Below are 27008 nucleotides of genomic sequence, written 5' to 3'. Positions count from 1 at the left end.
GATCAAAACATCACAGACACCAGTGAGGAGGTAAGGCTGTAGAATCCAAATATTATGCTATTTTATGTCCCAAGACTTAAACAGACGTTTGATGTGGCCATTTGTCTCCTACCGACACTAGATTAAACAGGCGATGCTTTAAATTAATTCAGTCGGACTCTTTCTAACACCTAAAAGTGTCGGATAATAAACAGCAGTTTTCATTGATAAAAAAGTTTTGAGAACGCTGTCCGTAAATGTTACTTTGCTGTTGCATATTTCAGTCAAGGAGTAAATGGTAAAACGTGTAAACCATGTTTTCAAATAGTTCCTCGTTTCCTTTTTCTGATAAAAGTTAATGCCTCTTCTTTATTTTAATTAAAGCAATTAGCAGGATCAATTATTCCAGTTCAAAGAATAAATGTAATTTGTTGGAACTGATCAAAAGCTTATTTATGACAGCAACCTCAATTTATGAGAACAGTTTTCCATTACGGACGACAATATCTGTATACATATGACTTCAAGAAAAATGTAATATTTATGTATATATGACTTTAATCAAAACATAAAGGGATGGAGATAGAAGAAAAAAATGTTCCTCGTTTTCTCCGTTTATCCAGACATATTTGATAAAAAATGTTTAATAAGAAAAAGAAAAAGATAAGCAGACCTTTTGTTTATATAAAAGTTAATTAAGTTGTTTAACTTGCACAATTATTACCACAGATCACAAACATAACATATTACTTTATATCCGTATAAGTTTCTATGGCAACAATTGTGTAAACGTTTTGGTTGTACCTTTACTTCATTGTGACCATGTGATTGCAGCAAGACTGAGCCACAAAGCATACACTGTTCTTACAAGATGAAGAACATTTTTGTAGAATCTGGGAATATGCCTTTTATTGGCTGTACATCACAGCTCTAAATCTTGTGTACTGACTGGTTAATATTTCTAGTTTTGATCATATTGAAGAGTTTTTATGAATAAAATAAAGAAATGATGTATCATGCTGCGCAGTAATTTTTTTTTTTAGAGCACAAAGTTTGAGTGTGTGTGTGTGTGTGTGATTTGGATTTTTAACGTAGTTTTAAAAAATTTTCAGTCATATCGCTACAGTGTGGCAGTTTATAGTGGTCCAGCACTGGGGCATTATGCCGCAGACATGTAGCATGATGTCCCACCCAGGCACATTATCCTGACACCAGGCCGACCTGTCCTAACACTAACCTCTTAACGCTGAGCGCCAAGCGAGGCAGCTGTTAGTACCATTTTTGTAAGTCTTTGGTATGACTCGGCCGGGGATCGAACCCACGACCTCCCGCATCAGTGTCAGACGTTCTAACCACTAGGCCAGCGGAGCGGTACACGTAGTTTGAAAGAGTAACAGAAACAAATGACGATTATCAGAGGATTAAGTCACCTCTCTCTCTCTCTCTCTCTCACACACACACACACACACACACACACACACACACACACACACACACTCTCTCTCTCTCTCTCACTCACTCTCTCTCTCTCACTCTCTCTCTCTCTCTCTCTCTCTCTCTCTCTCTCTCTCTCTCTCTCTTGTATTTGTGAATTTATGATTAGCTGTAACAAAACAGTTGTCCCTCATTTTTTATCCATGAATTTTCACACGTACTAAACGCACATTGTACTGTCAATAATATATGTAGATAAATATCGCAATTAGATTCCTTACCGTGAGTCGATGACAGATTTAAACTTATGAAAAGATTTTGTGTCCCTAAACTTGTCTCGCTTCCATCCTTTTTAGTTTTTGTCAATAGCTATGTCCTATATTTCAGAGCAGCCCAGCTTAGTTTTGGAAGTTTCTGTTGAATTTTATACACCAGTCTGAGGGGAATGCAATGCAATCTTGCTAATGTTTGGGGTGGTGGTTGTAGTGGTATGTCCATTCTCTCTTTGTCGTTGTCATTAACTTACCTGTGAATTTATCGATCTTTTAGTATACTCCTATTTTATCCTGGACGGACACTCTGCTTAAACGTGGTGCTTAATTGTGATTCTGAAGTAAGGTGGACGAAACATCTGGATTTTATTTCAAAAATTATATCTCTTTCGATCTTTTAACTGTTGGCCCATTTATTTCAAAGTTATTCCACCTATGATTTCTATTTTTCTAATAATCTTTTCTTCCCTTCTCTTTAAATATGCCGCACACTTGTGAATTTTACAAACACCAAGGCTTTGTACCCTTAAAGGCCTAATCAGTCCTTTATTTTGTTCAGTCAAATAAATTCCTTACTTGTGGCATGTTTATAAGAAATATTCATTTTATTTGAATGATGCACGAAGAACAATACAGTTTTATATAACAAATAACGAGCGTTTGATGCTTGTGGGCAGAAACACAGTTCCGTTATATCTCCATTTGTTTCATTTGTAAATCTCTAATGATACAACCTGTCGTCTGTATCCGTTATGAAATTCTATACAGTTGAAAAAACAGTCTGTGCATGGCTCTTTGTTGTTAGGATGATTCATGCGAAAACGATATTAAGATTCTGGAAGCAGTCAGAATCTATCTGCCTCCGAGCATCTTGCTTTGATCCGAAAACGGAGGGAAGAACTTTGATAATGCAGTTATTGAAGGGTTGAAAGCTTTCTTCCCAATACAGGATACTAATTGAGGCCTATGGAGTAAATTCTATTACCTGATAATAATCTAGCTGAGATGGAAGAAAATTATCTTTAAATTGACATTGATTTCTGTTATATACATTGACACGAATGGTTAGTGTACTGACAGATGTTTAGTGTTCTTGGACGGCAAACCTCAGAAATACTCAACCATTCTCAGGTAAGATAAAATAATTAAGTCGGTGAATTTTGCTTTCCTTTCGATTATATAAACCTTGGAAATATCAAGTCAAGAAGCAAATAAAAACACAGAATGAATGTATAATTCAGTTTGCATGTAATTACAACTCAAAGTACCAGCTAGACTCAATCTTTGAAAGCTGCTGGTCGTTATTCACAAAATTTTATATATTTGATGTCCTGCAGATCACAGCAAATTTTTAGCAAATGCGCATTCTCGAGTTTTGTAAGGATACAGAATTCAAGAAAATATGAAACATATATCTAAAAGAAGTTCGTGATACAATCGAAGTTCATGATACAATCTAAATTCATGAACAATCAAAGTTCATAATACAGTACTTTGGATCGGATTGTCACAATATTTTTCTGCTGAATATGCGGAGTTTATGTCAATCCTTAAAATATGATAACGCTAAAATATGATAATTTACATTATTTTTAATGTGACCTGTTTTGCTTTACCTTTATATGACCGCTCCGGTGGCCTAGTGGTTAGAGCGTCCGCCTTGGATGCGGAAGATAGCGGGTTCGAACCCCGGTCGAGTTATACCAAAGACGTATAAAAATGGTACTAAGAGCTGCCTCGCTAGGTGGTCAGCATTAAGAGGTTAGTATTAGGACTTGTCGGCTTGGTATCAGGATAATGTGACATGATACTACATGTCTGCGGCATGATGCCCCAGTGCTAGACATCATTATAAACAGCCACACTGCAGACATTGAAGCGATATGACTGAAATGTTTTTTTTAAAGCTACGTTAAAAATCCAAATCACACATATACACACACATATCATTATATGTACATGGCTGCTACATATAGATGGTTATTTGCCTTAAATAAAAAATAAACATTTCCTAAACATCGGTACAAAAACGTGGTTCACACAGCTGTTGTATAAAGAATGTTTCCTTTGTTGTCTACATGAAAAAGGCGTGTGGAGAAATTAAAACACTAGAATCCTACAGAATCCGTAGATAAGGAGTTAATAAGGTTTTGAACATAGGGAGAATTATTGAGTTTTACAGGTTTTATTTCAGTTATAATGAGTTAATATCGTATTTTGTCATATCGTGGTTATTTAAGTCACACAACCTAATACTGTTTAATATGACATTACTGGCTTCGTTCATCTATCTATGCCTTGTAGTGAAATAAGCTGACTGATGTGGCAAAACTGATTAAAGCAACTCTAAGCTAGACTTTAACGCATGCAAAAATCAAACGCATTAACACTTCAGGGTATTCAATCATCTTCAACGCCATGGATTATATGCAACAAAAATGTAAAGTTCGTGGACCATACATGACATATATTAAAGCATTTGTACTATAATTACTGAACTGAATTTCTGGATAAGCGTGAGCCACACCAAAAATATGTCCCCCCCCCCCCGGGCCTGTAGTTAGACAACTCTATATTCATGTCGCATTTTCTCATGCGTCAATAAATTCTTCTGAGAAAACAGCAGATTTATCTTGCTTTTCTCTTCATGTTCTTGAAAACGATTTGGAAGTTTTATCAATATGTCGAAAAACAATTATGTAAATATGTTTGAAACACATTTTAAATTACGTGAATTTCTCATTATATTTTCACTCTTTTCGTACTGTATTCAAAAACAAAATTCCATGAAACTGTCCAATATTTGCACTTAAGTTATATCGCAGTTGATATTTTTTCGGATTTTCATAAAAAAACTATAAACAACCGCATTAAGGGTCTCCGTGTCAGTTATATTTTGTTTTAATCAAAATAGTGTCAGTTATATTTTGTTTTAATTACAATAGTGTCAGTTATATTTTGTTTTAATTACAATACGAAATAGGTTAACCATTAAATGAAATAATAATAATAATTTTGTGCCAACTAATATCTAAATCGAAATTAAGTTACACGAACGTATTCCTATTGTGAAATCAGTCCTCGTAATCGTAGCAAATAAGAGCGGGGGAGGGGGGCTAACATGGTTTGAATCTTTATTTTCGTTTGGTCTTAATATTCACGTCTTGTCATGAATTTTTGTTCTAGTTAATACTATTCAGTTTTACTCTTCTAATTTCCACGACAAAATAATGGTTGTGAAATCGTGGTACCGATGTCGAATACTAGTGTAGCAGCCTAAATTGGTGCCAGAATAAACGCACTTGGATCGCACGTGCTCGTTAAGAATATTAAAAATAATAAAAAATTAACTGCCATAATACTTGCCACAGGTGAGATAGCCAGGTAAATATCAACATACATGACATATCATTGCGAACATAGTACGAGGGGAGTTTAAAAAGTTCTGATGTATAATAAATTAGTGAAGAGTATGTCTGTACATCTCCTCAAAGTACTTCCCGTGCACATCTACACACTATCGCAGGCTGATTCTACAGTTATTCAAGGCCATTTCATATTCACTTCTGGGTATGTTGTGCATACACTGGATAACTACACTTCATCCGCACTGCGGCTTTCAAATCGTCTGCCTCTCAGCGATTCTTCTTGGAGCTGCTCTACAAGGGTTGTCTGGATGATGTGGTAACATTTGTACGCTGTACTCCTACGGGAAGTCTGCAATGACGGAAAATGTATGCACCTTTTAGTTATCATGAAGCAGATGGACACATCGGGTAATGACGGGTGGCTTGGTAGTGTTCCACAACTTTTGGCAACACTTTGGATGCATAAAAATGTCCAGTGACACTAGCAGAGTCATCACAGGCACCTGGACGACCAAAACTTTTGAATAGCAAAGCAAAACTAAAAATAATTGAATATTAAACTCTCAAGACCGTCATACTACCGGGAACGATTTGTGGTCTCTAATTGTTTTCTGCGATTCAGACTTCATTTATTTCTCTTGGATTGGTTTCAAAAATGTAAATCCAGGTTGCGTCAACTGTATCATTCAAAGGTCTCTAGCCATCCTAGTGATATTCGGCGAGTAGATGTTTATATATATAAACATATAATAATGTGTAAAAATGTGAACAATAGTTATTTCAGTCTATTAAAAACACCTGACGAATTCATGCCCGTGATAATAGAAATATCTTCCACTGTGTATCAAGCAACTTCATCATTGCCCCTTTCATTGCATCCACTTCCTGTTCACCAAAGCAACCAACCGTCTTCCCGAGAGTAATATTGTTTATAAATCAATATTGAAAATTTTACCAAAGACTTAAATTGAGAATGTCGTTGTACAGATGCATATATTCTTTAGCATTATATATATATATATATATATATATATATATATATATATATATATATATATATATATATATATATATATATATATATATATATATATATATATATATATATATATATATATATATATAGTTTAATTAGAATGAGCAAGATATGTCAGTTTGTGTTTTCTCTCATACGTTACGAAGTATGATTTATTTTCTTTTACAGAATATCTAGATAGTATAGTTTGTTTAAATTTGTTAAATTCTTTACTAAAACTCATTACATTTTACAACCATTAATAATTATCAAAAGCATTTTGTCCTACATAACACACACACACACACACACACACACACACACATATATATATATATATATATATATATATATATATATATATATATATATATATATATATATATATATATATATATATATATATATATATATATATATATATATATATATATTGTAATGCATTTAGGGAGTGATGTATGCATGCGTATATACGGTAAACACTATTCATACAAGCCGTCCAATTCAGTCTGGATTTTTATTTTATAATTATAAATCAGTGCATTAGCAATGAATTGCTCAAATGAGTTGACATTACTATTTTCTAGGATCCTGTGTTTTGTTTACTTGTCGATTAATAGTTAGCTGGTATAGTCTACGTGTTTTTGTGATAGCGAAGATAGGGAGTATCATGCCGGCGGCTGGCATCTTTGATAATTCGATTAATGCCTATTTCTAGTTAACCGCTTAAGACTGTACACTACATACTCAATGTGTTTATAGTCCCTGATGTTTCATTTGTATACGTCATCGCATTTAAGTTTGTTTTTCCTCTTCTTTATTTCTTTGGTACATATAACTGTTGACTACCCTTTCATGCGGTCTACCTCGGTAATATTGTAAGAGTGCATAACACGGTTTCCGAACCATTGCTATGAGCAACAGACTAACACGGTATGTGCCGCGAAATACAAAACTGATTTTTCTTCTTTTTCTGTTTTTACTTATGGCAATTCAATCGCAATGTAGCAATGTGTAAAATATCCAGCTGGTAATTTACATAAATAATCACTGTGAAAATTAACTAAATATACACATGCAATACTAGTGTATGCTGGTTTGAATATTCCAACAAGGATTGTGGGTTTTGTGGGTTTGAGAGTATTGTGGGTTTTGTGGGCGTTGTGGATTTTGTGGATATTGTGGGTTTTGTGGGTTTTGTCAGGAGTATATAAGGCTTTGTGGGCTGCTTGAGAGAGGTCAGTCAGCTAGTAACCATCAAACTAGGCACATCACAGTTATTTCAGCTGATAAGAAGCATACTCATCCCTGGTGCGATACTCCAAGATAGTATTATCAGGACCTAGCTTGGCCGTTACAATATATATATATAGTATCTACTTGTTGTTTGAAGAGAAAGAACTTATTCAAATTATTGTTAAGTTGGTCCGAATTGTTTTGGGCCAAATTTACTATAATCAGACATAAATTGTACAACTTTCCCATCCATCACCCTATTCGATCCACAGCGTCAATCCCCTTTTTTCTGGTAAATAGGGTCTTTCGGAAAAAGAAAGAACCCTTTTGTACCATGATCACTCATTTGGTTACATCCATATGCAACACAGTGCACTATATTTTCTGTATAAAAGCACGTTTGTAAGATGTATTAATTACATAGCCATTTACGTGGGGATATTAAACACTTCAATGGCTAGGTTGAATAGAAGGGATAAATGTACGTCATATCCGTTTTTGGCACGCGCAAACTAACGATAGGTTATGGAGATTGCCGAATATAAAAAAAATTCATTTAAAAAAGCCGATTTTTAAGTCTAATTAACCATATGTATGGTGTGCATACCTAACAAATGCGTTTTTTATGACTATAGTAATATCACACGTTTGTAAAATATAGGTGGCCAGTGACCTTTAAACGTTCGATTGACCGGAGGAATCAGTTGAAACGGTTTAAAACGAATGAACTTTATGTTTATTTCTCGTTGTCAGAACAGTACCATTTGCATAAGAATAATCAATGATCCGCGTAATTACGTATTTATGGTACATAGAAACGACGCATGACATAAAATAATCATCTAGGTATAGCAGTTATCATTCGTCTCAAGCAGAAGTCTCTGCCTTGAGTAACATAATATGTGGCCGACTTCTCGCGCATCAGCAACCAAACCCACTCAGTCACGTGCTTCCCCCCCCCCCAAGGATATTGAACGGTGTAAAAGGCAATGACACATGGTGCACAAAGCTCGCTTGGCAAGCCGAATTGAATATTCAGTTACAAGTAAAAACCCACTGGATTAATATTTATATCTAAAAATGCAAAGTATGCTCATGAAATCATAATTATAAATTGCAGTCTATAGACCAAACAGAGAGGAAAGCTCTTAACTATGGGTCCAACATTGTATCTATGGATACAATTAATTCTGGGTCCCACACTGTATCTAAGATACATTTAAATCTGGAAGGCACGGTCCTAGTATGTGCAGTGCCCAAAGCAGCATGCGTGGCCCCGAGCAAAAGAATTGCATTGCCTGAAAGCGTGGGGCCCAAGGCGGTTGCCTCGGCCGCCTTGCCCTAGGGCCGGGCCTGAACTCTTGGTCCCACTTTGTATCCAAGGTACACTTAACTATGCTTCCCATATTGCATCTATGGATACAGTTAAATCTGTGTCTGACGTAGTATCTAAGGATGCACTTAACTATGGGTGCCATATTGTATCTAAGGATGCATTTAACTCTGGCACACGAAAGAAACAGGACTCCCGAACCTAGGATAATTCTTCAACCAGTTTGACACTTCAACATGATGTAATGGTCAATGACCAAGATGTCAGGAAAGAGACCGGCAACTTATACTAAACATTATAGTGTCGGCCATTAAGTATATCGTATAACTATTTTAGTCTAGTATGCACATTATGTAATTAGTGTAGTTTAGTATGTAGATCATGTCATTAGTGTAGTTTAGTATGTAGCTCATGTCATTCATGTAGTTTAGTATGTAGATCATGTCATTAGTGTAGTTTAGTATGTAGATCATGTCATTAGTGTAGTTTAGTATGTAGATCATGTAATTAGTGTAATTTAGTATGCAGATCATGTCATTAGTGTAGTTTAGTATGTAGATCATGTCATTAATGTAGTTTAGTATGTAGATTGTGTCATTAGTGTAGTTTAGTATGTAGATCATGTAAATAATTTAGCTTGGTATGAAGATCATGTCATTAGTGTAATTTAGTATGTAGATCATGTCATTAGTGTAGTTTAGCATGTAGATTATGTCATTAGTGTAGTTTATTATGTAGATCATGTCACTATTGTAGTTTAGTATGTAAATCATATAATTAATTTAGTTTGGTATGTAGATCATGTCATTAGTGTAGTTTAGTATGTAGGTCATGTCATTAATGTAGTTTAGTATGTAGATCATGTCATTAGTGTAATGTATTATGTATATCATGTCATTAGTGTAGTTTAGTATGTAGATCATGTCATTAATGTAGTTTAGTACTGGGTATCATAATTTGACATATATATCGGTGTGGGTGTGGGTGAAGATTATCAATTTCTATATGCATATTGATATTTTTAATAAATAAAACAGATTTATTATTTCTAACGAGATCCAATATAACAGCATGCCATAATTATTAATTAAAATTTAATGTCTTAATATATTCTAAGTATACTTATTATAATGTTCAGTATACATAATATAATAATATAATTAAGTTAGCAACATTTTTGTTGCAGAGCACAAGATTATTTGGGGCTTCTGTTTGAAAAATACGAACATGCCGTACATTTTCATTAACGTTAGAAACTTATAAACTTGATGATAAAGCTACATTTATATGCCATTACAAAAATATGATAATTCTTCGGGATGACATAAATTTTATATATATTGCACAGTTCTTGCAAGTGTTCTAATTTACACGTTGTAAACACGGTATTCTTCTACTGTATTAAAAGAACCACAAACAAGTTCTTCAAGTTTGAACTATTGCCACTGTTATTTGTTTAATATCACTTTACCTGACCAAAACTACCCTTTCCATCGTAAATACAAATATGCCACGAATATGTACTGTCCCCATTTCTGCCAAGAGTAATTTAATATCGTAACAATTGACAAGCCCCCTTTTGACAAAAACAGTTGCCATAGTAATGGCTTAGCTGTTATGGCAACGAGTGTCATTTATGGTGTGGAAAGTTGTATATTAGACGTAAACAGCGCTTGGTAACGATTAGAGGCGAAGGAAAGGTCAGTAAAACTGACATTAATTAGCCTTTTAAAATGCCACAATTCCTTATAGATTCACAGTTTTCTTCACCAAGTCAGAGCAAGTGAAAATGGGACAGCAGTCTTTGTTCGAATATCAAGCAATCAAATCTACTACCAAACTCTGTTGATCTGCAGTGGCACAAAACCGTATCACAAATATATAGCAAAATACCCTTGACTAATTACCAACAAAAACGTCAGCGTCAGTGAACAGTGACCCTCAATGGCAGATAAAATATCCTTTGGAATTAACATGTGCACGGATTTTTTTTTTAGAGTAGGATACTTTTTTTTTTACTTCCTCAGTAGATTTCAAACCAGATGACTGTCTGATTATGTGGTGGTTTTTTTTGGTTTTTTGTTTTTGCTGTCTGCATCTGGCTGAAGTGTTTTTCCACATGGCTGTTAGTAACACTGGTCTTTATGAAACTTTTGTAAAATGGTTGTATGTTTTGTTTTTTCTTCTAACTTATTGTACCATATTTACACCTTTTTACACTACTCTCCTATTTAGATGTAAATGCAAATATAAATAATAGTAATGGATGTGGATTTTATAATATTTTTCACAATTGAATTTGATAGTTTAGTAGATAGTTAACATGAGCAATGTATTCGCTGATCACAAATGTTCAATGATCGGACTTAAGCATCAGTTTGCGGGGACAGCGTCATTTGGCATTGCAGCAAGAGTGTAAATAGATATTAAGAAGAAGAAAAAAAAAACAACGTCTAACCTATACAATCTCTTTTGCCCTTCATTATCTTTTGATATTTTTAAGAATTAAGCGATTCAATTGTTTTCTTATTTTAAGCTGGTGGAATTTTATATTTTTAATTGAAGCTTATTGTTGAATCATCACGGAATGAAAATGGAAGTTAAGACTGGTTTTAAATTGCAATTTTCTGTTTTGGTTAAAATTATGCCATGTCCGTGAACCAGTCTGTATATACATTGTTTCAGGTTGCATCAGCTACTAATGTCTTGAAGGCAAATTTGAAAGATTTTGTGTTAAATAACCAACGGTCATAAAGGGCTAGGTATTCCTTAAAAGTTTGTTATACTCCTTAAAAGGTATTCCTTAAATGTTTGTTATATTCGTTTCATATTATCTTGGCCTGCATTTATTACATTTCTTGAATGTTTTTGTAATATAAATTTTACTTCATGCCTGATCAACTGATATGACTTGAAAATTCTCTCTCTCTGTTTCTGTCTCTATCTGTCTTTCTGTCTGTCTCTATGTGTGTCTCTGTCTGTCTGTCTGCCTGTCTCTCTCTCTCTCACTCTCAGCGACGAAAAATTATCGTCTAGAACTATATTTAGTATAAATATGTATTGCATAATTGTATCATCTATTTTATGTCAATAAAGCTTCAGATAGTTCCAGGAATGCGCTGCAGAATTACATAAGTACTTTTATTGTTTGCCTCGTGTACTTGACGGTAATATACAGCAACAATATCTATCTAGGCAATGAAGATATTCCAAGTTTTAATGATGTAATTACCAGATTGCCTATCTAACATAGGGCACTGTGGTAGCTCTTGCAAGATACGGTATGTTGTTTGTTTTACATTACCAGATTGTAGGAGGAATTTTTTATCAATTGCGTAAGATTATGGTATATTTGATTAATTGCTTCGCTTCATTCTGGCGCCTTTAAACTTTCCGAATATGCTTGCTGTTTAGCAACTACATCATTTTTTGCTCGCGATACCAGATTTCGAGGATTTCTCTTTGCCGTGGATATGTGATTTCTGAAGGAGACAGTCACCAACTTAAAGCATGGCATATGTAGTAATTATTTTACTCATTTACGAACACATTTTATCACGAAATGAATTCATTAAAAAAATACCACCCCCCCCCGTATACAAAAGATCGCGGGTTCGATACCCGCCCAGTCTCGGTGTGTCCTTGAGGAAGGCTCTTAACTTAACATGTCTTCGGCGTAATATAACCACAACAGTGTTAAAAGCGTTGTTAAAACAAACAAAATCAAACAAACAAAAACCAATTATTGCTCAATAAACAAAAAATAAAATTCTACTGATATATATATTTTTGTCAGTGTCAGTTGTAGTCCGGGTGGAAGCAGGCAGATTCATGACTTTTTAAAGCTGTCACCTTTATTGTACCTTATATAAGTGATTGCACCATATATATTTTAGGATAACATACTTGTTGTCTGAACCGATCACCTTTTTGTGTGTATGTCATGGGGCTGGGGTGTAACAAATACGTCCTCATTTGCTGGAAAAGTACTTTAGCTATTTAGTTCATCGTTGCTAATTTCAGTGACATTGTACTATTTTATATAAATCTAGCACTAGCGTTTCTGGACGTAGACGTTGCTAAACAGTTTATAATATGCATGAGCAGGCCACGTGACCTTATCTCCAATAAAAGTGTTAGGAGATATTATTATTTTGTCAGTGTCTTCGGCAACTGAATAAAAAACGATTACAAAATTATATTAATCCCTTATCTACATTCATTCACTAAATTTACATATATCCATATTGACAACTATTTGAATGCATAATTAAAGCGAAATTAGTTGGTGTAAGGATGGGTAAAAGAAAAAGGAGATATTTCCTAGCTTGTTTTGGCAGGGCCGGATCCGGGGTGGGGTGGGCGAGAACCGGCTGAGACACACATACAGATAAAGCAAGGAAAAGATACAGACAAACACAGACATTTATAAATTTAGTATTTAATATTCATGACATTGGGTGACATTTTCCAGATGGCGAACTAGTACTTGGTTATGTACAGTTTATATTTTAACCCGGACTGGTACGTTTGCCTTTTGATTTCTTTTCTTTGCAGTGGACCAGTAATAAATCCATCAGCAGGGGCATGGTGAGACAGTCTTAACGTCTGGCGTTTTATCTATCCATATCTGAGACGGATCTTAAGCATTTAGTCTCCAGGGAGCTAATACATCTTGAAAGTGTTTTGCCTTTCGATATATCACACAAAAACAACATGCAAGTATTGTTTTGCAGAAAAGAACAAAACTATAGTTTACCGATTTTCTATTTACGCGAATTATGCCACAAGATTTGAAAAATACAGGTGTCCTTCGGTTTATTTGATCCGTGTATCAAAGGTAGTTCACAATAACCAACTTAACATGCTGCAGCGAGAATATTACATTGTTTTCTCATTGTTTTGTACTTTTGCCAGTTTGCAAGGCAAACCACGTGGAAGCTTCAAAGTGATCCAAAACCTTTCAATGGGACTAGTAAAACTACTTTAAAGACAAAAAGATGACTCGAATTACAATCTGCTTCCTATGTCGAGTTATGTATTTTACGAGTTTTTGGGCTTATGAAAAAAAAATATTAAGCTTTTGTAAGGTCAAATATATTGGCATGCTAACGCTAATCGTACTTTGTCCGCAATGACAGATAACACGAGATTCTCGCGGTGTTTCGCTTTCCATGACGGATAACACGAGATTCTCCCGGTATATCGTTTTCCATTTAAGGCATGCTATATTATATTTGGATATTCTACGATACGTTTTTCAGTGCAGCTATATTAAGTACGATCTGTTTATGTTACCCAATAAGAATGCATTGCCTTTATATGGCACACGAGAAGACGAGTCTGAAACCGGAAGTAGTTATTAGATAAATTCATATGACGGACGATCCAAAAGAAAATATCAGATGAAGAGAGTAAACTGTATTTTGCAGGTATTTTTACAATAAATTTCAGTAATTCTGATATTAAATAAGAGGACTGTTTAATTTATTTCTGGATATGTATGGAACATCGTCAAACTTTATGACGATATGCTGAAAAAGCCCCTACCCAGTTAATAGGATCGTTTTATTCCTTCGTCCTAGAAATATGGGTACTAATATTGGTACTAGCAAACCACGCTATATTTTTGTTCCGACATTTCCTTCTTGTAGTCTAATCTAGAAATTGACGTTCGCACAAAGCAGTTGGGTTGTACAGTGCTGTTCACATACCTCTGTGAGTTACATTTACAGTTAGGTTTAACATTCGAGTACACAAACATCGTTTCCTTATCAATACGTTATACCCCCTCCCCCCAAACATGTTCAATAAAATATTCATCGTGTCTATAAACAACTGCCGAAGGGCTTATCTACGTGGTGCAGATACCGTGAAGAATAAGAGAATTGACGAAAAAGAAATTAGCCTAAACTGTTATAAACCAACCGTCTTTTAAGGACCACCTGTCTTAAGAGACTTCAATCTTCACTGATTTTAAATGTGATACTTTCGATACTGAAAAGCCTGTACTAAAGGACCACTTGTTTTCTTGCGGTTCTTAAAGGTGTTATCTTAAGACCGGTTCTACTCGTTTATTGATAATTGAAATAAATATAAGTCTAAACAACCCCATAATGATAGATTGTTTTCAGGATACAGGCTTGGGGTGCACTTTGTTACACGTAGACCTTTTCCGAGAAACATCAACAAGTACCTCATTAGCCAACTAGAGTACATTTGTTTTTAAGAGGCTTAATTGTTCACGGCTTTGTGAAACATTAAAGTCTTGCGGCAAGAACAAAACCAGACCCAAACTGCCACTTAAGATCTCATCAGAAAAGTATTTCCAGAGTAGAATACTTTAAAATATATGCCAGACTACTTATAAATGTATGCCAGACCACTTCGGAATATATGCCAAGTAAAGCAATGGGGATTACTAAAACTGTATATCACCAGTATTAAGCAAACTAATTCACTATTTATTTATATTGTTGTGTATATTTGATTTAATTGTATCTGATTTAATATATATTTATTTCAATTTATTTGTTTGTCAGTTTTAATCTTTTTTACAAAATTTAATATTTTTATTACATGATATTGTAATGTAAATTTATTCACTAGAGATGATACTTTTTTTCAGAAAATAGTTTGACCTTGATTGTTAGTGTATAAACACCAGGTGTTGATATTATTTTAAATGATTGGTTGTTTTCGAAGTCATGATGGGAACTTTGTTTTTAAGATGTAAACAATTTTTTTTAATGTTTTATTTCTTAGAGTAAAATGATTGGTTTTCGTCAGGGTCACGCTGGGTGTACATGACCTATAACAGGTACTTGCCTTGAGAAGATGATCACGTGCCCTCTTGTTTACGTTTTTGAAGACCATATAGCCTCTATTTTGGAAAATTAATCTCAGTAGATGCTGGCCTGTTAAACTGTTAGTTGTGTGTTGTACTGTTTGGAGTTATTTCAAATTACTTGGTTTGGAGTTATTTCAAATTGCTTGGATTCAAAAGGATTAATTATGTTATTTTTCTGGAAAATACGTGTGCTTGTGTAATATTGTGGAACAAGGACAGTTTTAAATACAAACATTTTTCAGCTATCAGAAACCGGAGTGATAATTATTGTTTCTACAAGGAACTGCTGACTACAACACTACATATTGCAGCATACGTCATCGTCTTCCATCTTGGATTGTTCGTCGGGATTCGAACGCGAAATCAGTAGAACATTTTATTATTAGGACTTAAAAAATTTATTTGTGGATTATTCTTGGATTAGTTTTGGATTTGATTCTATAAAACCGTAAGTTGATATTTTTTTCATTTTTACAGAATTTTTCCAGGGAAATAAATTATTGTATTTTTTTCAAAGCTTGTTGTTTTCACTCTTTTTTGTATTACTGTTAATTCGAGCCTAAACACGTGACATAAGAATATTATTATCGCTTTTTCTATTTCACGTAGTTGGTACCAATATCAATCCCTTCTGATAGACTATACTGGCATATACCATACTGTACCCAAAGTGTATGACGGCTGAAATAAATTGGAGAAAATGCAATGCACTGTGTCAAAACCTTTGGAAATTAATGTCTTTTCCAGAATTTTATTTTGTTTACATACATACATACATACATACATACATACATACATACATACATATATACATACATACATACATACATACATACATACATACATACATATGCTTAGAAAAGATTCCCATGGGTCTAGGACAATGATAGAGGACATAATTATACGTGTATTTCTGGAAATGTTTACTCTGGTATTGACAAAATTAATGTGTTGAGAATAGTCAGTATGTCATGGGGGTGGGGTGGTGTTGAACAAACCTGACGGGGATTGTTAACTCGTATCTACAAGGTAATATCAGGCCCAGTCTAAACTCAAGCATCCGCAGAATGGGCCCTACTAGCAGAAAACCATCGATAATTCTTGCCCATGGCTGCTAATAATAATATGTTTTAGACCACGATATTTGGTCCAAGTCAACAATTGCACCTTAAAATGTGTTCCTATTTTGTATGAAACTGTTTGTTTACTCGTTACCTACCAGATTTACTTGCTCATACGTAAGATCCATCTGCAAACTGCATAGACACAGATCCGCACTTGCATAATAAGCTGGCAGATCTGGCTCTATGCAGTTTGTTAGGAGTGATTAGTACAAACAACACTCAGCCCGACTTGCCAACACATTTAGCGACGTCAGTTTGTGATGCATGTTGATTTCAGTTGGACCCTACTTAAAGTACATACAGTGCTTTTGGACAAACAACTTACTGTTTTGAAAGGCACCTGCTGTTACGGATCATTCCAGTTAAAGGTCAGTTTAGTTTTATTTCCTATGAACACTGACCACATACTTTGGTCCTGTCAAAGACGTTCTAATGCAAATCATGACCATCTCCATAAAACATTTCAAATGTTTGGTCCCAGTCTAGACTGGCTTTTATTTGTGAAATCTTTTTTCTTACAACCTCTTTCTATTTGACGCAGTTCGTACCAATACAAAATCCAATTGTAAACAATACTGTACAGCATCAATGTGTATGACGGCTAAAATAACTTCTTTGAATATCGACAAAAATATAATGCAACATGCAACATGCATTAACAGAAAGAGCGAAAGACAAACTCTATGTCGGTGTTTGTATTAATAATGTATGAGCTCTTTTGTTTCAGCATGAGTTTGTTGGTGATGGCCAACTTTGGTTTAATTCTATAGAAGCCACTAGTTTATACTCACTATGGGTATATGTATGACCATGCTTTGAATTGTCTGCTATTGATTATCTATCTATCTATCTATCTAGTATGTATGTATGTATGTATGTATGTATGTATGTATGAATGTATGTATGTATGTATGTATGTATGTATGTGTGTGTGTGTGTGTGTGCGTGTGTGTGTGTGTGTGTGTGTGTGTTTGTGTGTGTGTGTGTGTGTGTGAGGTTACAGAACTAACTTTTGTCCATGATTGAAAGTTGTAAACAGCTTGTTCATGTAGCAAGAGTTCAAAGTTAGTCTTGCATACGGTTAGACTTGGTTTTGCCGTTGAAAATCTTCACATTCTATTACTTTATTGATCAAATGAAAATGCGAAAAATAGAAATTTCATTTTAACAAAATTCATACCTGTTCTATAACAGTCATAATCGTAATATTGTACTGTGTTCGAGAGGAATTATATATTTTATATATTCGTTGGAATTACTAAACTGCTCATTGACCAACACACTGTTTTCGATTATTGTGAACTTATTCAAAGATATTCAGGACTGCATCAATTTGGTATATCAGAACATGCAAGACCATTGGAATTCATGCGGACTATTCTATATTTCTGGACTTATGATAGAACACTTAGGATTGTTTGGAATTTAATTCACAATACTGAATCTCTTGAATTTTCACTTTTTATTGTAGAGAAATAAATAACATGTCGCTTTTACTAAAATGGTATATATAAATATATATGAACTTAGGCTCCATAACTCTATATTTGAGCCGCCTCTCATACTGCTCTCATAAACCTTAAAACTTCTTATATGAAAGATCAAGGGTTAAGTCTAGGAGGAAAATTTAGTCCTATTACATCTGTATCTGATTTGTATTATGTGCAAAGGTCAATCAAGGGGAGTTATGACATGCACATTCCTCAAATTAATAGGAGCTCTTTTGAAGTTTAACATATTCCAATTTCATGCAACTACAGCAAGCGGAAAACGGCTTTAACTCCACAAGAGGGATTTCATGTTGTAATGAAAAGTGCCCGGATGTGGAGGCCGGGATGAGGCAAAAGGATTCATAAATTCTCAGCAATGTTTATTGGAGCTGAAAATAAAAGTATTATATTAAATGCTTCGTAATCTTGCACTCCTGGAACAATTTCATTTCCTTAGAACACAAAGACACATCGGTATATTGGCCCAGTTTGAAGATGAATCCGGAATAAATCCAAATTCTCTTTCATGTTTGAGCTAGTCATTTTGAGTATTACCAATGACAAAGATTTTAATATCGTACTTTATTTTTGGACATTGATATTGTATTAGATAACCCCTTATTTTTGTAATCAAACACAAATTATGCTACAATGAAGGTGATCTTCCTTAATGTAACAAAAAATACAGGTACAAATATACAGGCCTAGCACTTTATATGCCGTGAACAACAAAATAAGTCCTATTATCTGGCTTAATCACAGTAAGTGATTTACACAGTGCTTCGTTCTGCATGTACATTTTTCTTGGAGCGACTAGACTTATGTAAGTAATTAGGGTACGCCCATATTTTATTAGCTGGTATTTCAGATCATGATATTGCTTTGCTTGACATCCTGGTCTTAAATAAGGAAGTCGTAAAATATTTACCCTTTGAAAATAATGATAATAATGATAACAGTAATAGAAATAATAATAATAATAATAATAGTAATACAATTAATAATAATAATAATACAATTAATACTAATACTAATAATAATAATTATAATACAAATAATAATAATAATAATAAAAATAATAATAATAATAATAATAATAATAGTAATAATAATAATAATAAAAATAGAAATATTGAACCATATTAAGAACATGCTGATATTAAACTGCGCAGTAGGCAGTAATGTACAGACACCTTGATCTTTTGAGTAGAAAAAATCCAATTAATACATTCCCTATAGGTTTCTGATATTTTTCACAACTTTCTCCCATAATAACTTCATGGAAAAAAATGTTTTTATTTTTATAATCAAAGGAACCATTGACCAGATGTCCTTCTGGCTAATAATTTACAATGATTTTAGCAAATGTAAGTCTCTAAATTTTTTTTAAACGTTGTGTTTATTTTAAATTATTATCTCGGTGTTAAATCTGAAATCTGATAGTAGCCAAATATCTAATCCATCACAAGCTTAAAGTTTACAATAAACTTAGCAGTCGCCACTTTTAAAGCCAGTCAAAGCCAAATAGCAGTCTAGTATTGACTATGTTTAATACTAAGGATTTAGATCCAGTCTAATTCGGTCAAAACAGATCACGGTAATAACCTTTGACAGCTGATTGATTTTAATCAGTAAACCAGTCAAAATCAGGCGGGGATGTAGTCGCAATATTTATGTGGTTTCCTATAGACACCTGGTAATACTGTGGGTTTTCCAAAACTTGTGAGTGCGTTAATCATGTTGTTTAATTATGCTCTTCACATAATTCCACTAATTTTTGAATTTTTATGCCACTAATCTTTTTTTTCACTTAAAATTTCTTTGTATCCTTTTTTAAAATCATATTTCAAATATTATCCAAAAATTGTTTATTTATGGGAACAGTGCGATATTGACAATCAATGGTGGGATTAAGTAAGTTTGTCAAATGCCATTATAGCTTGACTTAATATTAGATGGTTAGCACGGATTGGAATCAATTACAAATTTATGACTAACACAGTATTATCAGGACCGATCACTGATTAGTATCGAAATGAAGAATACAACATTTAACGTTGAAAATCATATTCACACTTGTATAAAAGAAGGCCAGCAATCACAACGAACAAGTGAAATTGAATAAATAAAAGGATCTAATTTGGCCAAATTTAGCGTGTGTAACCGATCATGTGATCTAGCGTCGGCATCATGGCTGCAGACGAATTTTGTAGTGTCAGCTTATGAACTTTACACATATTATAAACAAATGCAGAACTATTGTACGCTACTCTCTGTTCTGTTCTCTCAATTATTAATTATTTCTAATTAAATACTAATTATTATTAATGATTAATAAATAATATTTATTATTATTATTATTATTATTATTATTGATATTTGCCCCCCCCCTTTTTTTTTTTAAGTTCCCGAAAGAATCATCAGCCGTCATATTTGTGGTCAGCCGGCATATATACCGTTGATTTTATATGGTGTTTGGAAGTTGCAATAAATTCGTTGAAACTGAGGAAACTTTTACAAAATTGCATACATAAACAGAACGCGAATCAAGCTTTCTGTTAGTCTCTGTATCTGTGGTTTATAAGTTGACTGTTTTAATGTGCCTTGTTAAAAATGGTAAATGTTGGTGCTCGCATATAGGAGAAACTGCCAGGTTGTTCATCGTCCAGGTAAAATGGGCAAAATATCGTCTGCTAGTGACCTAATCGAGAAGCATCTATAAAAATAAACTGAAACATGTTCTTTAGTTCTACTTAAATGCAACTTTAAAAATGCATCGACAGTTTCTTCCTGGTCTTTAAAGGAATTATATTCCGTAGCAGTCTGCACTTGTTAAAGTCAGACCCATTATGTAAATAATTATTTTCGGATGATACTTGAATCCTGGAAAGTCCTAAATGCTGTTTAATATGAGGACAAAAGCTGGTCAATCTGAACGTTGCCGTTAAAATTTTAATGTCGTATGTCCAGAATTCCAATTTCACGTGTTGTATCCAAAATGCTTGTTCTTAAAGTTCCATTTTCTAGGTCTATATTTTAGATCGTATCTGTTGAATTAAACGGCAGTGGTTGAAAGTTATATTTTCTATGTCGAGGGTTTAGATTGTGTCGTTTGAATTGCACGGCGGTGGTTGAAATTTCAATGTCATACGTCGAGATTTCATAATTTACATATTGGTTCAAAGAGTTTATGTAGAAAGTTCCATTTCATATGTCGAGTATTTAGATTTCATATCAGTGGCGTCGCTAGTGGGGTGCTGGGTGCGGACCGCACCGGGTGACACCATCTCAGAAGGGTGACACCAAAATGAAAAATTGCAAATTTTACAGAGCACACGCTGCTCGGTCTAGTTGGATTTCATAAGCGGATAACCGATCATAGTTAAATACATGACTAGCAGGCACAGCAGTGGCGTCGCTAGGGGGATGCGGGGGGTGCGGACTGCACCGGGTGACACCATCAGAGGGGGTGACACCAAAAATGACATTACTAAGGATTCTGTATGGTCTGTTACGGAAGGAGGACCATGGGGGTGACACCATGAGCTACCGCACTGGGTGACACCAACCCGAGTGACGCCACTGTTTAATATGTTGAATTACACAGCGCTTGTTGAAAATGTAATGTCCAATGTCGAGGTTTTAGATTGTATCTTCTGAATTACACGGCGGTTGTTGAAATTTTAATATCATATGTCGTGAGTTTCTATTTAACATGTTCAATTACATTGATTGTGCTGAAAGTTCCATTTCATATGTTAAGTTTTTAGATTGCATCTGTTGAATTACACAGCGGTGATTGGACATTTTAATGTGCTTGTCAGACTTGCTATTTTTATATGGTGAAAAAATGTGTTGGTGTTTAAAATAACATTACACAATGGCCACTTTAACAATTAAAAATAATATCGAGTATTAAAATACATTATTCGTGTATTCAGTTACGAGGAGCCATTACATTTCATGCATTTACATTTTGAAATTTTCCATTCACAGGTCGAGAATTACTATGAATTTCTTCGCTAGAGGTCGCTCTCGTGAACGGACCAGTTTATTTTTTAAACAAGAAGGCTGCTTCTCGTTGCTGTGAAATTCAACAGGTGAAATCTTAATACTCGCCATATGAAATGAAACTTTCATCACAAACAGTTACATACAACGTGTGAATTAGGGATTCTCAACATATGCTGTTTAAATTTCAATTACCGCTGTGTAATTCAAAATATGCACTGTATAACGTCAACATAGGAAATAGAACTTTAAACCATCACTCTGTAATTCAGCATATAAAATCTAAAAGCTCGATCTAGAAAATGGAACTTTAAGGACATGCAATTTGATCCAACACGTCATATTGGATTTCTCGACATACGACATCGAAATTTCAACAGCAACTTTCACATTGGACCAGCTTTCGTCCACTACGGCGCCTCATGGTGTAACTAATATATTCAGGTTTGATACTTTAATCAATAATCTACAGAAATTAGTCACAACAAAGAGATCAAAGAATGAGAAACAAACCATCGACAAAAGGGAGTTGCGGAAAGGTCACTTTGTCGATACTTTGTTTTCATTCCCTAGGTCCTACTGAAAACCGCTTAGCTGGAATGCAGATCTGCTGGCAAGTGTAGAGAGCAAATACAATTTTAAATCGAGACGTTCCTGTCACCAGGGGTTGCTAGTTTTGATCGTATCATGTTCTCCCACAACAAATTGAGCTGGACACTAGCCAGTCTTTGGAGCAGTGAGAAAAGTGTTCTGTATTGTGTACAACTCTTAGTCAGCAACATCAAACACATTGTAAATGTCTATATTATATAGGGAGTTCAAAAGCTGCATATCAGAGGATATCCGAACAAGATATGGTGCAACCGTCGCCATGGAGAACCCACTTAAACAAATGCTTTTACTCAGAGTCAATCACATACAATTAATTTGGAAATACCGGTGTATTATGCAACCAGCCAACGTTTGGACTCGCTTATAAGTCGAGTCTAACTGCAGAGACATATATCTTTCGACCCATGATACGCCGGCAGTTCTGGGTCTGTGCAGTTTGTTAGGAGCAATCAGTAGAACAAACAACAAAGCTCTTGATTTGCCGGCGCAATTTGAGACGGCAGATCATGTTGTTTGCAGCTCAACTCGACTTAAAAGCGAGTACGATGGTACAAATGGGTCGAACTTCTAACGTGTCAGTTGCTATTATGGTCTCTAATGCTTTTATGGGTTTTAATGCCATTTCTCAGCACATGATAGGCTACAGATGGCAGCCAGTATGTTTGGTGAAGGAAGAATCCGAGAAAAGACCGGGGAGAACCACCGACTAACAGGAAGCTACTGGCAAATTACTCATATACCCGCGTTGACCGAGCCCAAAACTCGAACCCACGCAGGCATTGGTGAGATGTCAGTGATCTGTAAAGGCGAGCGCTCTAGACCAATCAGCTATCCGTGGCCCCTTCTAACGTGCCAGCGACGGCTGCTTAAGAAAATGGGTGGGGAGGGGTTAGGGGTAGGAGGTCAGAATAATCAAAACTTCCGGGATGACCAACTGCATTAAACATCAAGAATATGTATATAAGGTCCAGTAAAAATCACCCCACCTATGTTTAAATCAATACATTTTAATCTATATGTCTACTTGTTCGCTATGTCCACTTTTAGTTGGCATCTTAGGAGTTGCTTTTTAAATAGAGTTCATTGGCCTTTCAAGCCTTTAAGACATAACCATGAACTCAGTTCAATCCTATTTTGAATGGGACAAAATGTCGGTTTAACTGAATAATACCTCATTTTGCCAAAATTAAAGCGGGGTTACGTTACATGTTTTCTTTTGTTAAAGCCGAGTGACCGAGAGCTATTTATCAAACAGAATAAAACTTACCTGAGATGTTTCTCTTTTTCTAATCAAGACTAAAATGAACTATAGTTGCTTCATTTATATAAAAATAATAAAAGAAAATATTAGAAGCCCATGCAAGGTGCTGAGAATTACTATAAAATTAAATATGAGAAACTAGTATGATAGAAAGAGAAATGGGTAGGCCTGAGGTTGATTGCCTTAAACACGCTAGCTACTAATGATACTGTTAAATTTATAACCTCAAAGCTTCATTGTGTTACGTTTTAATTTTGGAACAATTTGTTTAATAGCCAGAGAAGTAATTTCTAATTGGTCATTCTTGCCAGTTATAGCAAGAACTCAAGTCATTACATGCTTATCCAAGCTACATTGGTTTTCTTTTAAATTAAAAATAAAATTATTGCTATCTAAATAGAATGAAATTAGGTCTACTTTATTGCTGTTTTATTAGTCGAAGTCTACATTTAACTTCTGGCAAGAGACTCATTATTATCTGATAGTTGAGAGAGTATCAATATTATTTATTGAAATCCAACGTTATTATTTAAACAGTTGTATCAATTTTTATTCAAGCAAATAGCTTATCTGTGTTGAATTTTTAACTGAGCACACTACTTCGACAATATCACTTATAGTGGAATAATATTTGACTGGTTCTGCAACTATATGCACTAGGGCAGAGGTTGTTATGCGTGCAAGACTGAGTGTAGTTTTGCGGAATTAACACTTCTTTTAATTTTGATTAGATTGTATTCAAAACGATAGAAAATGAAGAAAAGTCAAGTTTTACAAATTTAAATGATGGTATCTCTATTTATTTATTTATTTATTTATTTATTTATTTATTTATTTATTTCACATGGGAGAGTCATTTATTTAGCATCAAGACCTGCCATATAAATTCGTTTGTAACACGGATTTGTATACACTTCTCAAGATTTTCTGTTGGAAATTTTGCAGAAAATTTAAAACTATCTTAAATTACATTTATCTTATTAGATGTACTAAGCAAGACGGACAGTGATTTATAAAGATATAGGAAAAGATTACTTGAATACTGAAAGAAACTAACTTAACAAAGACGCCTGTCTGATTTATGCATTTTCCAGTTATATCTGGCATGCTTCGCTGTAAGAATTCCAAGTAATTAAACGCCATATCACCAATTTAACACGTATTTTACGTTCTCCTGAAACTGAAAAAAGAGTTTATGACCCATAGCTGCAAAGCCAGTTTGATATATGCAATTTAAAGTTAAAAATGACGTGCTTTACTTGAAAGAATTTTGAAATAAGTTTAGATGTTATCGTCAGTTTAACGCTTTATTTATGAAACCCACCATTACAACGCTCCCAATATCTTAAGTGTTCTTGTTGTAGTTAGGGTTAGTTTATTGACTTAGGCATACGGGAAGCACCGAGATTAGAAAGTGTATACACATTTTGAAAGGGGTTCCATGGAAGAAAAAAATTAAATAAATCAACAGTCTTATCAGAAAGGTATCCAATTTCTTGCAGGAATGATTGCCGTTCATTGATGATAATTAACTTGATGATCGTAGTACTAGATCTTTATTCCACGTGGAACTTCATCACACTGGGATATGAAACTTTCAAGCGTCTATATCTGCCAAATTTTAATAAAGAACTGGTTATGATCCAAGTGGATTTTCAAGCCATTTTGAATGCATTAAATCTTATGTTTTATGTGTATACCGCAGTTTTTGCGGGGGGTTATGTTTCAAACATTATTTTATAACACTTTCCTGGTATCTTACGCATAGGCGAATGGATGTAATAGGAATGGATTCTCATAGTGAGGTTTAGGAGATCCGCGTTTTAACGAGGTCAGCTTCTAACGATGTACCATATGTGTTCGCTTACAACTGGAGTCCAACTGCAAAGAATATAGATTCTGATCTACCGTTACATAATGCGTCTGCAGATCAGTTTCTTTGTTTGTCTGTTGTTCTACTGATTACTCCTTTCAAACTGGACCGACCCAGATCTGAAGCGCGTTATTCGACGGCAGATATGTGTCTGTGCAGTTTGCAGATACTCGTCTTATACAAAAATACATACGGTACTTTCAAGGCAAGGTCCTGTATGGGGCGAGTTGTATACAAAAAACCCCAATATCCGTATTTGACGATGTGAAACCACATTGTGACTGTTTCCTACTAGCATAAAACCAACGTCAAAAAAGAAAGAAATTCAGTAAGCAGGAGTGACAGGGCTAAATTTAGCTAAATTTTCATGTTCCATGGCCATACAGCGTTACGTAAGGGACCTTGGTATACTGAAGGCTTTCTAACAGAAATTAAGTTTACACAGGAATGATTACAGTCAATGTGATTTTTGTGTACCCTAAGGTGGTATCCATGGAATCTGACCTGGACTTTCTTTAACACTTCACCAATGTACTAACGAGTAAGCTTGCAGATGGTACATGCAATTTTATGAAAATTGGATGAAAGGTGGAGAAAATGACTGAAGACATAAATTCGCATGTGTCTTAATGCGAAAATGTGTTATCTAATCATCAGTGAACCATCTAGCTTCCGAGTTAGACAAGAGCACGGTAACATTCCTTTAATTCGATAGGTGGCAGCACGGAACAAGCCGGTCCAGCATTACTTCGTCGTGCATTAAAAATTTCTCACTCTTGGTAGATAATGGACGATATTGTCGCACAAAGAGGAGTTTCAAAAAAGAAAACAAGGGGCAAAGTTATATAGGCCAAAGAAGGATTTAATCGATCTGTAAGCAAGTACTAAGCATAATTGTTGTCGAACATGGAAAATCACATACTGATATCTGCATTAAAATATGGAATAAGCGTTATTAATTTACACAGCTGCGTATATGATTATTTTCTATCATCGTTTTTCAACAGATTTCCCTGAAATTATATGGTCCATTTTTTTTAAAGAATTCTTTAGATATTTAATTGGTGGGGTAATAGAGTTTTTAAACATGCCTTAATTTTGATGAAACTATTCATTTTACAGTTTTGTTAAATAAAATCTCGTTTTCTTC

General features: G+C 34.5%; 1 long non-coding RNA gene across 1 annotated transcript; it reads left to right on the top strand.

The window, feature by feature from the left end:
• Window positions 1-2545: 2545 nt before the first annotated feature.
• Window positions 2546-27008, top strand: LOC149778768 (uncharacterized). Its single transcript, XR_016415543.1, has 2 exons — window positions 2546-2816; window positions 22098-27008. It is a non-coding gene; the product is annotated as an uncharacterized LOC149778768 (long non-coding RNA).

Source organism: Sinohyriopsis cumingii, chromosome 17 (genome assembly GCF_028554795.1).
Source record: "Sinohyriopsis cumingii isolate HCF-2022 chromosome 17, ASM2855479v2, whole genome shotgun sequence".
In the NCBI taxonomy this organism is placed as follows: domain Eukaryota; kingdom Metazoa; phylum Mollusca; class Bivalvia; order Unionida; family Unionidae; genus Sinohyriopsis; species Sinohyriopsis cumingii.
This window is presented reverse-complemented; position numbering and strand designations above follow the sequence as displayed.